At 40.1% G+C, this 15,596-nt stretch overlaps 1 long non-coding RNA gene and 1 pseudogene across 2 annotated transcripts; both read left to right on the top strand.

Moving 5' to 3' along the window:
- Nucleotides 1-336: 336 nt before the first annotated feature.
- Nucleotides 337-6,103, top strand: LOC309623788. The gene is made up of 2 exons (XR_014241644.1): nucleotides 337-4,932; nucleotides 4,963-6,103. It is a non-coding gene; the product is annotated as an uncharacterized lncRNA (long non-coding RNA).
- A 1,203-nt stretch (nucleotides 6,104-7,306) lies between these two features.
- On the top strand, nucleotides 7,307-13,282 carry LOC309623749 (UDP-N-acetylglucosamine--peptide N-acetylglucosaminyltransferase 110 kDa subunit pseudogene; annotated as a pseudogene). The gene is made up of 2 exons (XR_014249945.1): nucleotides 7,307-11,456; nucleotides 11,488-13,282. The product of XR_014249945.1 is annotated as a UDP-N-acetylglucosamine--peptide N-acetylglucosaminyltransferase 110 kDa subunit pseudogene (transcript).
- The last annotated feature ends 2,314 nt before the right edge of the window (nucleotides 13,283-15,596 follow it).

Here is a 15,596-nt window from a genome sequence, read left to right as displayed (position 1 = left end):
GAAACATCTACTGATATGCCAATAGAAGCCAAAAGAGAAAAAAATGAAGTTGGAATGAGGAGGACTAATAGATTTAGTTTCCACGAGGCAGTAGAGGATTTGATCAAGAGCACAAGTTTGACAAAACGGGACAATGTTTCCCCCTCCATTTACAGGAAGAAGGGACGTTAAGAGAGTGAAGGTAAAGAAAAAATTTATGTAGAGCAAAGGAAGTTGAGCGTGGCCATTTGAGGAGGTAGCAATGTCATCTACAACTGGTTGTCAAGGGGAATCTCTGGAAAGACTTTTCCAGACCACACCTCCATCCCTATACTCCATGACCTCCCCACCCAAGATGGTAGACACTCTCCACTGCACCTGCCGCAGAGACTCACTGCTGCTGAGGGCCACAGTGGTTGGTGGGAATGTGCCTTCTTTCTTAGGTGGGGTGGAACAGAAAAAAAGCCTGCGATCACTGAGGAGAGGGGTAGTCAGAAGGGAATATTGGGGTTTGAAGGGCTCTGACATCATGAGGAATACGACAAGGACATAGAATTGTTTTCCAAACATATATCTCATCAGGCATTCTTGGGGCCCTTCTAAAAATACAGATTTCAGCCTCATTCCCTAGAGAGTCTAATTCAGCAGGTCTGGGAGCAGGAGGGGCAGGATTGTACAATTTTTAACAAGTTCCCCAGGTGATGTTTATGATTTGGCCAATTTGGGAAACAGTGGATTAGAAATGATTAAAAGTTCACTAAGTTTAATTGCAGGCCCCACATATTTTCTCAGTGTTTAGCCAAATACAAAGATTTGTGGATAACTGACGTCAATTCGTGGAAATTACCCAAAGAAAACAGTTTTCAGTGGATTGGTATCTAATTCTATGGTTCCAAATAATCTGCAGCGATATTTAAAATGTAAGACTAGTTTATGGATATTTCTTTATAGAGAATTTCATTGATGAAAAGGTAAATGGAATGGACGAGCTAACAGTTATTATTCATAATATAATAACAAACTCAGATGTTTTAAAGCCTGTTCTGCTTCTAGTTTGCTTACCTCCCAAATTAATAAGCTAAACATAATAAAAATCTAAGAATGTAACTTGATCTTACCCATTCCTAACATTCTTAGAGGAGATCTTTAGCCTGATAGCACTAGAGCTTCTGAGAGCAGATTCAGATCCATTTAAAATATTTTTTCCATTCCTTCCCAGAAAGAGTTATTTGTATTGATATACAACAGTTGGGCCCCAGACCACTTACTGGGACCACAGGGCCTCACTAATTTGTACCAGTTTTCCTCTATTCTAGTTGGTCTTGACCATCAGGTATAAATTAGTGCTAAATCAATATTAGCTGATACTTCCCCAGGTGTGGGAAGTATGGAAACCCTATCACATGAGCAAATACAGCCCTTCTTGGCTACATTTAAAATAAGGTGGTTATTATTACACTGTATGGGGAAAAGGCTTTTTTTTTTTTTTTAAGAAATCTCATGCCACCTTAATTTGCATTAACTTGATAGACTGATATCAATAGTCGGAATCAATTTTCAATTGTTATAGTTTCCCTACCACCATTCACACTTCCTTCATTCTTTCAGGGAGGCTTCTTCTGCCTTCCTATTTCTTCCCACCTCCAGCCATGCCATATACCCCACACCATTTTTCCTTTCTAGTACTACTTACTCATCGGGTTGAATAGAGAAGCCAAAGGTGACTTAGTTCACATACCTGCTTTAATTGCTCACCTTGGGTGGAGCAGTGTCTTAAATAAACTTCACTTTTGCCACAGCACCATTACTCAGTAAGGTATTTATACAAGTGTCACTTAATCCCATGAAAATAAACAAGGCACTTAAACTTGTTATTGAGAAAGAAGCTTTAGGCTTTAGCTGCCCACTCTCCTTACTCAAGGGCCAATCTCACCTCACTTATTCTTAGAAAACTTTTCAGCAGTTTTCCTTAAAGAAAATCAGGCAGAGCAAAGTACTGTGAGTCAGGTTTAAGCTACCCTTACCTTTGAAAGAAAGGGTTCCTTTGTTAATTATCAATAACAAGGAATCTTGTCATTTCTCCCAATATTTCCAAGTCATAGCTACTCATAGCGGAGCTCTGCATTCAGTGCATTCCTAAATATTGAAATCATATATGTTCAGTATTTAACCAGAGATGAAAACAGAAACAAATATTTAACATTCCAAAGAAATGGTGCAACTCTACATGATTTTTTATTTTCTATATCCTGAACTGTATAGAAATTTCATAGTATTTTTAAAGCACTTTCATAAATATGTCCATTTTGCTTGTGATCATTCTGTGAGGTAGTTATACTATTTCCATTTTTCAGTTGGGAAAATTGAGGCTTGAAGCCTTGGCCAGGGTCATAGCACATGAGAGATTCAGAGCTGGGAATCAGCTCTCCTGACTCCAGGCCCAGTGTTTTTCCCTCTATAAAAATTGCCTTTATAGCAGGACAGTCAGGGATATGTTCACTCAGTAATAGAGAAGTATGGATCTTTTCCACCCCTAGTCATTGAAGGACCTATGAGCTGATAGTGTATGTGAGAGAGGACACTTCCTGCCTGAAAGATTGATGACTTACATTCAGAGCAACCTGATGTTGCACTCTGATAGGAGAAGGACCTGTGTAAAACGTCCTAATTGCTTCAAACATCCAGAGTTCCCAATAGGAAGACAGGGTGTGGTAATTATATATCTTGCTTTTGGCTTATCTTCTCCATATCCTCACCCTCACAGATGTCTTTCAAACATTGGTAATTACAGCTTTCAGAGCCAAAGCCTACAAACTCATAATCCACACAGATGACATACTAAAATCTACTCAAATATGTAAGGCTGAAGAAAGTTTCAGTGCTACTGGACTCACATTAAAAAAAAACTGCTTACAAAAGAGGTAGCCTTTATTTCTATGTCACTACTGCCTAGATGTGTAATGGTTTCTTGTTGATCTGTGAGGGTGCATATTAACTCATTTACCTCTAAATGTAATCAGTAACTTAAGAATAAAGTACACATGCAGATGACAAGACCATATGATTAAAAGCAAATAGTCTGACATTGGAAAACGGATCCAAATTAATGTAACTAACTTGAAACAATGAAGGAACTGCTTCTAAGCAAGAGGAAGAATCAGTATCAAGAAATAAATGCAACACAGGAAAGCAGTTGTCCTTGTCATGCTGGCCTATAAATGGAACCTGAGTTAATAACATCATAATCTCTAAAGAATTCAGCAAGTTCTTGCTATAGTGGCAATGAGATAATATATAAAGTATGGTGGAATTTCCCACCATCTGTATCACTGGCGAGCCCAATGGTAATTGGAATGGTTCAATGTCCCACAGTTTTTAAGGGAAATCGTTTTAGGAGAAGTCACATTTCTAGATGAAGACACATTAACCCAATGATTTCAAAGAATATGGCTTGGGTCTGGTATCACATTTCAAGACCAAGAATTAGCACCTCAGTTACTTACTAAGTGAAAGATACTCCAATGATAATTGATAAGAAAACGGCTCAGAAATATGAGTGGGATTTTAAACAACTAAACTTGTTTGTCTCCCACTCTGATTGAATCCAGAAGTATTTATTTAGGGGAGCAAAAAATCCGATGACTTGGAAGCAAATGTTTCTGTTCGTTGAAGAATAAGGATGTCTTCTGCCAAATGCAGCCATTTCCAAACGCAATGAAGGACTATGGCTCATATATCAATCCTGCCCCTTCCTAGCTCGGCCCTCATTCTCTGACCATCTTCTCCGAATTCCCTTGCCGGATTCCCTTCAGGACCATTGCTAATTCATGCCTTCTGGAATCCACCTTCCTCATAGCTATTGAGGCTTTTCCCACCTTTTCAGAAAAAAGTTTGCCCTGGGTGATATACATAAATCTTTGCCCAGCCTCAACCAGCTTGCTTTCTAGCTAACAGGTTTATCTGTGGCCCCAAGGGGCAGGATAGTGTGAGAGAGGGGGCTCAAAAGACCATTACCTTTCAGTACACAGCTAGGTAAACTAATCCCACCAAAGATCACAGGTTTCTATATTTCCTTGAATATGCTTTTTTTTTAAAACGTCATCAAAATTTCACGTTTTAAATATTTTTTTTAAAGGAATTCCTTTTATTTTTTTATTATTTATTTATTTATTTTTGGCTGTGTTGGGTCTTCGTTTCTGTGCAAGGGCTTTCTCTAGTTGCGGCAAGTGGGGGCCACTCTTCATGGTGGTGCACGGGCCTCTCACTATCGCGGCCTCTCTTGTTGCGGAGCACAAGCTCCAGACGTGCAGGCTCAGTAGTTGTGGCTCACGGGCCTAGTTGCTCCGCGGCATGTGGGATCTTCCCAGACCAGGGCTTGAACCCGTGTCCCCTGCAATGGCGGGCAGATTCTCAACCACTGCGCCACTAGGGAAGCCCAGGATTTGTATTGTATTGCTAACAAAGAGACTGCATTTCTCCTCTGATGAATGTGCACAAGAAAGCATGCTGTCCCCGGTGATCGTTGGGTACCGTCTCATGATCCTGAGGGAAGCCATCCTATCCTTCTGATTACGTGATACAGTGGGTTTCCATATTGTTTAGGCCAGTTTTATTTGGAGTTTCAATTTTTACAGTGAAAAGTTGTCATAACTCTTTCTATTCTAGGGTTTTTTTTTTGTTTTGTTTTGTTTTTGTCAATTCCTGTTGGGTATTATTTGTATTGTTGATGTGGCAAGAACTCTACTGAGATATAGTCTTCTTGTCTTTATATTATGAATATATCTCTAAGTTTATCACTTATCATTTACTCCTTACTCTTGTTTAATATAGAGAAGATTATAATTTAAGTCTATTAAATCCATCAGTGTGTTTCTGCATGATGTATTCCATTGCTTTTACTTTTATTCATTCATTCATTAAAGAGTGTGTGTGTGTGTGTGTGTGTGTGTGTGTGTGTGTGTGTGTGTGTGTGTGTACTACAAGGTGCCAAGCACTACGAGAGGCAATAAGACTATTTATTGTGAGACAAGAAAGACACAGCCCCTGTCCTCGTGGAGTTCATATCCTGGTGGGGGATTGAGAATATGTTAGACGTTCACTGAAAAGCCACACAAGTGTGTGTAAGCTACTAAAGGATAGAGGCTACAGAGGGAAGGACCCAGTCTAGGAGCGCTTTCATAGGAGGGTTAGGTCTAGTTAGGGAAGTCAGGGGAAGCTTTCCTGGGGAAGTGGTGACTGAGCTAAGAATGATAAAGAGGACTTAGGTAGTGGGCTAAGAGCATTACAGGCAGTGGAAAGAGCAGGTCCAAATGTCCTGCTCAGGGGCAAGCACAGGAAACAGGAAGGACTGAAAGAATGTAGAACATGGTCCACATCCTCAGAGGGGCCTGGCGTAAGTGAAGGCGGAAGGTTGAAGGGTGGGAAGTGGGGGATGCTGACCACGCAGGGCCAGTAAGTCCATGTTAAGGAGTTGTGTCTCCTTCCTAAGATCTATGGGAAATCACTGAAGGTGTCATCTTTGACAACCACATTACTTTTACCTCCAAACATCCAATCTCATAACAAGTCCTAACAATTTTGCTTTCTAAATATCTCTTCAATCTATCCACTTCAATCCATCCACTTCTGTTCATCATTACCAACACTTCCTCAGCCCATTCTATCATCATCTGTGTCTGGACTAGGGGAATAGCGTCCTCAATGATCTATTTGCACCTACTCTTGCCCCACTCCAATCCATTCCTGCACAGTTATGGGAAGACAGGCCTGACCTTGATACCATTTGATGACACAGAAAACACTGAAAGAGGACCAGTTTGTTTTTCATTAGTCTTGTTCTTGAGAGGTTGTGGAGTGGGCAGTTCATGAGTTTAATCTTGGACCTGCTGAGTTTTAAATATCCCTGGGATGTCCTAGAGAAGAAGCCAAGCCGGAGGTGTCTGTTAGGTAGATATCTTCTGCCTCCCCATCTAGAGCCACTCTCCACCCATCTCTACGCTGATCCCTGCCCGGAGACATTGACGTGTGTGGGATGTCAAGATTCCATGTATCCCCAGCACCTGCTCCCGTGTGCTCTGCCTTCTAGTTGCGTTCAGCCCATAGGAGGTACATGAAGGAAGAAGCGTGAAGGCTGAGTATTTACTTGATACGATATACATCCTGCATCATCTCTTCCTCTTCCCCACCTCCTCCTCTTTCCACCCTGCCTCCTTCAAACCCTCTTCCTCTGCCTCCTGCTCCTCCTGCTCTTCTTCCTCCCACCTCTTCCTCTTTTTTCTCTCTCGAATCCAGTAATCATTTCCACCTCCTCCTTTTTTAAAAAATTAATTAAGTAATTTTTGGCTGGGTTGGATCTTTGCTGCGCCCGGGCTTTCTCTAGTCATGGTAAGTGGGGGCTACTCTTCGTTGCAGTGAGTGGGCTTCTCATTTCGGTGGCTTCTCTTGTTGCAGAGCACGGGCTCTAGGTGCCCGGTCTTCAGAAGTTGCGGCACGCGGGCTTCAGTAGTTGCGGCACGTGGGCTCAGTAGTTGTGGCTCGCGGGCTCTAGAGTGCAGGCTGAGTAGTTGTGGCGCACAGGCTCAGTTGCTCTGTGGCATGTGGGATCTTTCCGGACCAGGGCTTGAACCCCTGCACTGGCAGGTGGATTCTTAACCACTGAGCCACCAGGGAAGTCCCTAACCTCCTCCTTTAAGCCTAGGCAGTAAAAGCTCCCTGAGATGCTGGACTACTGTCCTCTGTTGTTTTCCCCAAACGCTTTGCAAATGATCTCTTGACTACAGTCTCCTTAATTACGGTACATTTGAGTGTGCCACCTTTCCCTTTCAGGGATTCTGACTTATACTGATAGGTAAGAAATGCCTGGGGGAGAGTTAAATTTGAGTCACCTGAGTAGAGGTGGTAATTGGAGCCGTGGGTAAATGTGAATATCTTGGGAGACAGTGTAGAGAAGGAATGGGCCCTGAGGAACTCAAACATGTAATGGCTTTCAAAGGAGGATAATCTTGCAAAGGAATTGGAGAAGTAGCAACCAAAGTGAGGTGAAAAATCAGGGCAGTGTGTGTCATAGAAGTCAAAGGAAGCAAAGGGAAGAAAAAGAGTGTTGGTAGTCAAGATTATCAGTTGGTCCTGCAAAGTCATTGGATTTAGTGACTTATACCATCGTGAATCTGTTACATATTTTCTGTGCTCCCTCTGAATAATGATTTAAATTTTTTTACATTAACTTCTCTATAATTGATTTTAGGTAAATACAGTCAAATTTGTTTTAGAACGTATTTTAAGGTAAAAAATTAACTACCCTTCCTTAACCATTATTCCAACATTATTTTATACTTTCTCTATTACCATTATTTCCTCCAACATTCACTGTTTCCAAAAATATAAAGAGATGTTTGAGCACTTTCTACTAGATGTATAAGAGCTTTCTATTTGACTGTATCATAGTGGTTCAACGGTTGTCGCTTTAGCATTCATTTTAAAATGTATCCATTAGAACAAGTCTAACCTCTTAATTTTAATTTTCAGAATTCTATTATCAATAGCCCCGTTTATTCTTCCAGATAAACTTTGTATTTTTTTAACATCTTTATTGGAGTATAATTGCTTTACTATGGTGTGTTAGTTTCTGCTTTATAACAAAGTGAATCAGTTATACATATACATATGTCCCCACATCTCTTCCCTCTTGCATCTCCAGATAAACTTTAGAACCATTTTATCAATTAAAAAAGACTTCATTGTGATTTTTTCAAGACCGTGAGACATAGATGGCCAACCAGAGTTCCTAAGGTTCAGTGTATGTAACTGTTGCCGCCGCTTAAGCCCGCCAAAGCAGTGGTACGGCTGCTGCCCTTGTATTTGCTACCTCTAGAAACATTCTTGCCAGTAGTGGCAGCAGCGGGACTCAATTACCCTCTTTTCGCACTCCCTCCAGAAGCTCCAGATGGCGTCTTCCGTGGGCAACGTGGCCGACAGCACAGACCCAACGAAACGTATGCTTTCCTTCCAAGGGTTAGCAGAGTTGACACGTCGAGCCTATCAGGCGGGAGATTTTGAGGCAGCTGAGAGACACTGCATGCAGCTCTGGAGACAAGAGCCAGACAATACTGGTGTACTTTTATTACTTTCATCTATACACTTCCGGTGTCGAAGGCTGGACGGATCTGCCCACTTTAGTAGTCTGGCAATTAAAAAGAACCCTCTTCTGGCAGAAGCCTATTCGAATTTGGGGAATGTGTACAAGGAAAGCGGGCAGTTGCAGGAAGCAATCGAGCATTACCGGCATGCGTTGCGTCTCAAACCAGATTTCATCGATGGTTATATTAACCTGGCAGCCGCTTTGGTAGCAGCAGGCGACATGGAAGGGGCAGTACAAGCTTACGCCTCTGCTCTTCAGTACAATCCTGATCTGTACTGTGTTTGCAGTGACCTGGGGAACCTGCTCAAAGCCCTGGGTCGCTTGGAAGAAGCCAAGGCATGTTATTTGAAAGCAATTGAGACGCAACCGAACTTTGCAGTAGCTTGGAGTAATCTTGGCTGTGTTTTCAATGCACAAGGGGAGATTTGGCTTGCAATTCATCACTTTGAAAAGGCTGTCACCCATGACCCCAATTTTCTGGATGCTTATATCAATTTAGGAAATGTCTTCAAAGAGGCACGGATTTTTGAACGAGCTGTGGCAGCTTACCTTCGTGCCCTAAGCTTGAGTCCAAATCATGCAGTGGTACATGGCAGCCTGGCTTGTGTATACTATGAGCAAGGCCTGATAGATCTGGCAATAGACACCTACAGGCGAGCTATTGAATTGCAACCACACTTCCCGGCCGCTTACTGCAACCTAGCCAACGCTCTCAAAGAGAAGGGCAGTGTTGCCGAAGCAGAAGATTGTTATAATACAGCTCTCTGGCTGTGTCCCACCCATGCAGACTCTCTGAATAACCTAGCCAATACCAAGCGAGAACAGGGAAACATTGAAGAGGCAGTTCGCTTGTATCGTAAAGCATTAGAAGTCTTCCCAGAGTTTGCTGCTGCCCATTCAAATTTAGCAAGTGTATTGCAGCAGCAGGGAAAAGTGCAGGAAGCTCTGATGCATTATAAGGAGGCTATTCGAATCCGTCCTACCTTTGCTGAGGCCTACTGTAATATGGGAAACACTCTAACGGGGATGCAGGATGTTCAGGGAGCCTTGCAGTGTTATACCCGTGCCATTCAGATTGACCCTGCATTTGCGGAAGCCCACAGCAATCTGGCTTCCATTCACAAGGATTCAGGGAATATTCCAGAAGCAATTGCTTCTTATCGCACTGCTCTGAAGCTTCAACCTGATTTTCCTGACGCTTATTGTAATCTGGCTCATTGCCTGCAGACTGTCTGTGACTGGACAGACTATGATGAGCGCATGAAGAGGTTGGTCAGCGTTGTGGCTGACCAGTTAGAGAAGAACAGGTTGCCTTCCGTGCAGCCTCATCACAGCATGTTATATCCTCTTTCTCACGGCGTCAGGAAGGCTATTGCCGAGAGGCATGGGCACCTCTGCCTGGATAACATCAGTGTCCTTCATAAACCACCATATGAACATCCAAAGGACTTGAAGCTCAGTGATGGTCGACTGCGTGTAGGATACGTGAGTTCTGACTTTGGGAACCATCCTACTTCTCATCTTATGCAGTCTATTCCAGGCATGCACAATCGTGATAAATTTGAGGTATTCTGTTATGCCCTGAGCCCAGATGATGGCACAAACTTCCGAGCGAAGGTGATGGCAGAAGCCGATCATTTCGTTGATCTTTCTCAGATTCCATGCGATGGAAAAGCAGCTGATCGCATCCATCAAGATGGTATACACATCCTTGTAAATATGAATGGTTATACCAGGGGTGCTCGAAATGAACTCTTTGCTCTCAGGCCAGCTCCTATTCAGGCAATGTGGCTGGGGTACCCTGGGACTAGTGGCGCACTTTTCATGGATTATATCATCACTGATCAGGAAACTTCACCTGCTGAAGTTGCTGAGCAGTATTCTGAGAAACTGGCTTATATGCCCCATACTTTCTTTATTGGTGATCATGCTAACATGTTCCCTCACCTGAAGGAAAAAGCAGTCATCGATTTTAAGTCCAATGGGCACATTTATGACAATCGAATTGTGCTGAATGGCATCGACCTCAAAGCATTTCTTGATAGTCTAGCAGATGTGAAAATTGTCAAGATGAAATGTCCTGATGGAGGAAACAACACAGACAGCAGTAATATAGCTCTCAATATGCCTGTCATTCCTATGAATACGATTGCAGAAGCAGTTATTGAAATGATTAACAGAGGACAAATTCAGATAACAATGAATGGATTCAGTATTAGCAATGGACTGGCAACTACCCAGATCAACAATAAGGCTGCCACTGGAGAGGAGGCTCCCCGTACCATTATTGTAACCACACGTTCTCAGTACGGGTTACCGGAAGATGCCATTGTGTACTGTAACTTTAATCAGTTATATAAAATTGACCCATCTACTTTGCAGATGTGGGCAAATATTCTGAAGCGTGTTCCCAATAGCGTACTTTGGCTGTTGCGTTTCCCAGCAGTAGGAGAACCTAATATTCAACAGTACGTGCAAAATATGGGCCTTCCCCAGAACCGTATCATTTTTTCACCAGTTGCTCCTAAAGAGGAACATGTTCGGAGAGGCCAGCTGGCTGATGTCTGCTTGGACACTCCACTCTGTAATGGACACACCACAGGGATGGATGTCCTTTGGTCGGGGACACCCATGGTGACTATGCCAGGAGAGACTCTTGCTTCCCGAGTTGCAGCTTCCCAGCTCACTTGTTTAGGCTGTCTTGAGCTGATTGCTAAAAATAGACAAGAGTATGAAGACATAGCTGTGAAACTGGGAACTGATGTAGAATACCTGAAGAGAATTCGTGGCAAAGTCTGGAAGCAGAGAATATCTAGCCCTCTGTTCAACACCAAACAATACACAATGGAACTAGAGCAGCTCTATCTACAGATGTGGGAGCATTATGCAGCTGGCAACAAACCTGATCACATGATGAAGCCTGTTGAAGTCACTGAGTCGGCCTAAATTATGACTGTGTGCGCAGGAGAATTACCCCTGTACCTGAGCCTCAACCTTCTGGGGGAAAGGGAACTAGATACGTTACTTTGTACTTACCTTTGTAGCAATATCATGTTGCAGATGGGTGACAGACAGTGATAACAAATAGCACAGCCAGACTTGCTTCCTGCATGATCATGACAGGGAGAGACACAAGAGATGGGAGACTGCTGTTCCACAAGGAGTCTCCGTAGAATTTTGCGGCAGCCAGGTGTTGCCTAAGTCTGGAAAGTCTGATCTCCCTTGGTCTTCCATGGGATGGGTGGTTAGTGTGGAGGGGAGATAGAGATTGCCCAATCTTCTGAATTAATTTTTTCTTTATATTTGGGGTATTGGAGCAATTAAAAATGTTTGGTTTCAGGTTTTTTTTTTTTTTTTTTTTTTGGTTTCAGGTATTTTTATTCATGTGAAGTGTATATGATTCTCTTGAGATAAGGTTTTAAGCTAAAATATTCCTTGTTTTAGTTTCTGAACTCTACAGATAAATGGGGACTTTGCTGGTGTAGTCTTTTTATAGGTTTAATAAACCACTTGAGCCTATATCAGTCATTTTAGTGTCTGACATGTTTGGAACTATCAGTGCTTTGTTGGTTTATGGCTTAAACTCTTTTTCTGGTCCGTTTCCTTCTTCCCTTCCCCCCACTTTAAAAATTTTCCTGTAACTTGGCTAACAAAAAACCAAGACTGATTCAAAGCCTCCCAGAGTGTTTCTCTTAAACGCATCATCTGGTGCCAAATGAAGATTCTTAGGAGTGATTATTAATTATGAAGGGCACAGTTGTGGTACTGTCACTGATGATAATAATAATGGATTTTTGGCCTAGAGTTTTGACCTACTTCACCAGTGTTTTACCGTTGACTGCCCCTCTATGCTGCTTCCAAAAGTGATAGTGTGTGATAAGATTTTTACTTTCACTTATAAAGTTTGTTTTCTTTTTTAAGTGAGTCCTGTTCTTCCTTTTTCTTTCACCAGAAATGAAATCCCAGGTAAGTACAAGTACTCAAATATTTGATCAGTAAGTCACAGTTATCTCCAGTACATTAAATAACTTTCATCAAAAAACATGTTATAGGTAAAAAGCTCTGGAGGACCTGCTATGTATATGATTATTATGTTTCAGACCTTCTAGGGTGTTATATATAATAACTTGTCTTCTGGACGTGGTCTTGAAGTCTTTATGGATTCAGCCTCAGTAGTAGCGAACTGCACTGCTACTTGGTTTGGAGTATAAATTAGACTTTAGCCCTCCTGGAGGTTGAGATTTTGGTATTAAAAACCATAGGAATGAAAAAAAAAAAAAAACCATAGGAATGAAATTATTGTATTTCAACAAAGGATTGAGGGCTTGAGGCTTAAACAAGCCAACATATGAATATATGTTTTTATCTTGCTGTACTGCACATATGCTGTCTAGTAACAGATATTTTGTCTGCTAGTAGTGTTCTAGATTCTGTCTTTCCAAAGCGCTGAGGCAGTGCATCTATTCTGTACTTGCAGCTGATGCCTGAATGTATCCTAGCTGACAAATGATTGATTAATAAGAAATTGAATTTCGGAAAGATTTGTACTGTTAACCAAAATCTGAACAAGGAGTCTCAAATGTAATTCTTAGCCAGAATTACATGTTAATGAACGATTTAACAGTGTAAATCAAGGAACATCAGTGTAGGGATTTCTTTTAATTTATTTTTTACCTGCTTGCAAGAATCAGTTAAAGGTTGCCAGCTTGGTTGCAGATGAACGGACGTTTGAAGTTCACCACACTACTTCATGTGGAATAGGAGAATAGACTTCCAGCGCCCTCAAGGCTGTGACCTTGCAGCCATTTTACGTAGCACAGCATCCCCCTAGAGGGATGAACCTTTCCCTGCCCGAAAAGTAGCCGCTCTTGTAGAAGCTTTGCTTTTTGTAACAGGCTTTTGTTTCCAGGTGACATGTCTGTGGAAGACTTAATTCTGAATAGAGATATAGATATTACTGGAAACTAATTGTTTTTTTCTATTATACTCTGCTTTATCAAAAAAGTAAAACATTTACATCGTGCTACAGAAATTCAGATGTTGTCGTGCAATCTTTAAACAATAAATGAATGATTTGCCCTTAAAAACAAAAAACAAAAAACAAAAAAAACTTCATTGTGATTTTGTTTGGGATTATTTTAATCCTGTAAATTAAATGGGAAAGAAGTTAAATCTTTATTATATTGCCTTTTAGCCAGAAACTTGATAGATAGATAGATAAATCCATTTATCTTCAAATCTCATTTTTAACTCTAATAAAAGTGTAACCATTTTCTTCAAATAATATGTTAATATATTTTGTGAAGGTCATTTCCAAATATTTTATATTTACATTCTTCTTTCTGATGTTTCTTAGATATTCTTTGCTACTCTTTCTCTGACTTTTTTTGGTATAATAGTAATATATGTTTCTGGTAGAAAAAAATGAGAAGAAATCAAGAGAAAACAACCTAAATATAATTCTAATAGTCAACACCCAGATTCCAATACAGTTAACTTTTTGGTGTACTCACTAAATGCTTTTTATATTCTTATGTATGTGTATTTTTATATTTCTTATGTAAATGAGATATCATACTGTTCTGTAACTTCTTTCATCTACTATACAAGGAACATCTCATGTCAGTGTATGCACTTCATTGCTGGATGCTATTCTGTTATACAGATGTACCTTAATTTATTTAACCAGACCTTTACTGGGGACCTTTGTTGTTGTTTCTAACTTTCCAGCATGAAATCATTCTGTGATAAAGCTCTTTTTACCTCCTCAATTCCAAAGAGCCTTGACATTTTATTAAGTATCGGATATATACAAAAGAATATTTATAAAATAAATGTTTAAGGATAAAAAAAGTAACAAGGACATGATCACTTGTGCACCTACTGTCCCATTTAAGACATAGAACATTTAAGCCCCTATGTGTCCCTCTCCAATCCCATCCTTCCTAATCATTCTATATATACATCTGTTTGTGTATGTATATATACATATATATGTATGTATATATGATTTTTGCATGCTTTTGAACTTCATATAATTGGAATTTACCATATGGGTCTTTCTGGGACATACTTTTTCCACTTAATAACATGTTCCTGAGATGCATCCACGTTGTTGCAAATAACTACAGTTTATTCATGTTTATTTCTGTATAGTATTCAATTATATGAATATACCAGAATTTTACTGCATTCTACTGTTGGTGAATATCTTGGTTATTTCTAGTTTTTGCTCTTACAGATATGCTACTATGAACATCTTGTACCTACCGCCCACTACATGTGTACAAGAGTTTCTCTAGGCCAAACATCAGAGAGTAGAATTGCTGAGTCAAAAGGCATGCATACCTTCAACCTAATAGATAATGCAAATTATCTTCCAAAATGGTTGAAATAAATTGACTCTCCCACAAACACTGTATAAGAATTCAGTGGTTCCACATCTCTAATTCTTGGTATTCCACATTGAAAAAATTTTGTCAAGCTGATGAGATTGAAATAATATGCCACTGTGGTTTTAATTTGCATTTCCCTGATTACAAATGAAGTTGAACATATTTTCATATGTTATTTTACCATTTGTGTTCTCTCTTCAGTGATATGCCCAGTCAAATCTTTTTCCCCTTTAAAATAAATTAGGTTGTAGTTTTCTGAATGGCTTATAGTTTTTATATGGTCTGGATACTAACCCTTTGTCATATGGGTATAGCAAATACCCTCTCCCAGTGTGTGGCTCACCTTTTCACTTCTGTTATGGTATATCTTGATGAACAGAAGTTCTTCATTTTAATGTAATTGACTTTAATAGTACTTTACTTTACTCCCTGTGCTTTTCTGTCTCGCTTCAGAGATTCTTCTCATCCGTTAATTGAAAAGGGCATTTTCTTTTATTACTTTCAAAAAGTTTAAAAACTCTACCTAATTTTGAGTCTTTTAGACACCTAGAACTGATTTTTGGCATGTGGTGTGAGGTAGGGGTTCAGATACCTTCTTTTCTATATGAATACCCAGTTGTCTCAGCATCAGTTATTTATAGCTCATACTTTCTCAACTGATTTTCAGTGTCCGTTCTGATACACTTGAGAATCAACTTGCCAAGTTCCACTATCCATTCCTCAATGCCCACCGGTCAAAATAAATACTTTGTTGGGATTTTAAATGTAATAAAAGAAATCTATGGATCAATTGGAAAAGCAATGACAACTTTATAATATTGAATTTTCCTACCCATAAACATAGTATCTCTTTCCATTTATTTAAATTTCCTTTGATTTCTCTCAGTCATTTTATGATTTTCTGTATATAGGTCTTACTCATATTTTGTTAAATCTCTTCCTAGGTAATTAATATTTTTGATACTACTGTAAATGGCATCTGTCTTTTTATTACACGTTCTAATTTTTTGTTGCTGGTATATAGAAATGCATTTTTAAAATATTGACCTTATAAGTATCAATTTTACTAAAAAAAATCTTAATTC

The sequence above is a fragment of the Balaenoptera borealis genome (assembly GCF_965194805.1).
Source record: "Balaenoptera borealis genome assembly, chromosome: 2".
Taxonomy (NCBI): Eukaryota; Metazoa; Chordata; class Mammalia; order Artiodactyla; family Balaenopteridae; genus Balaenoptera; species Balaenoptera borealis.
Note: the sequence above shows the minus strand (reverse complement) of the source record. Positions and strands in the feature narration are given on the sequence as shown.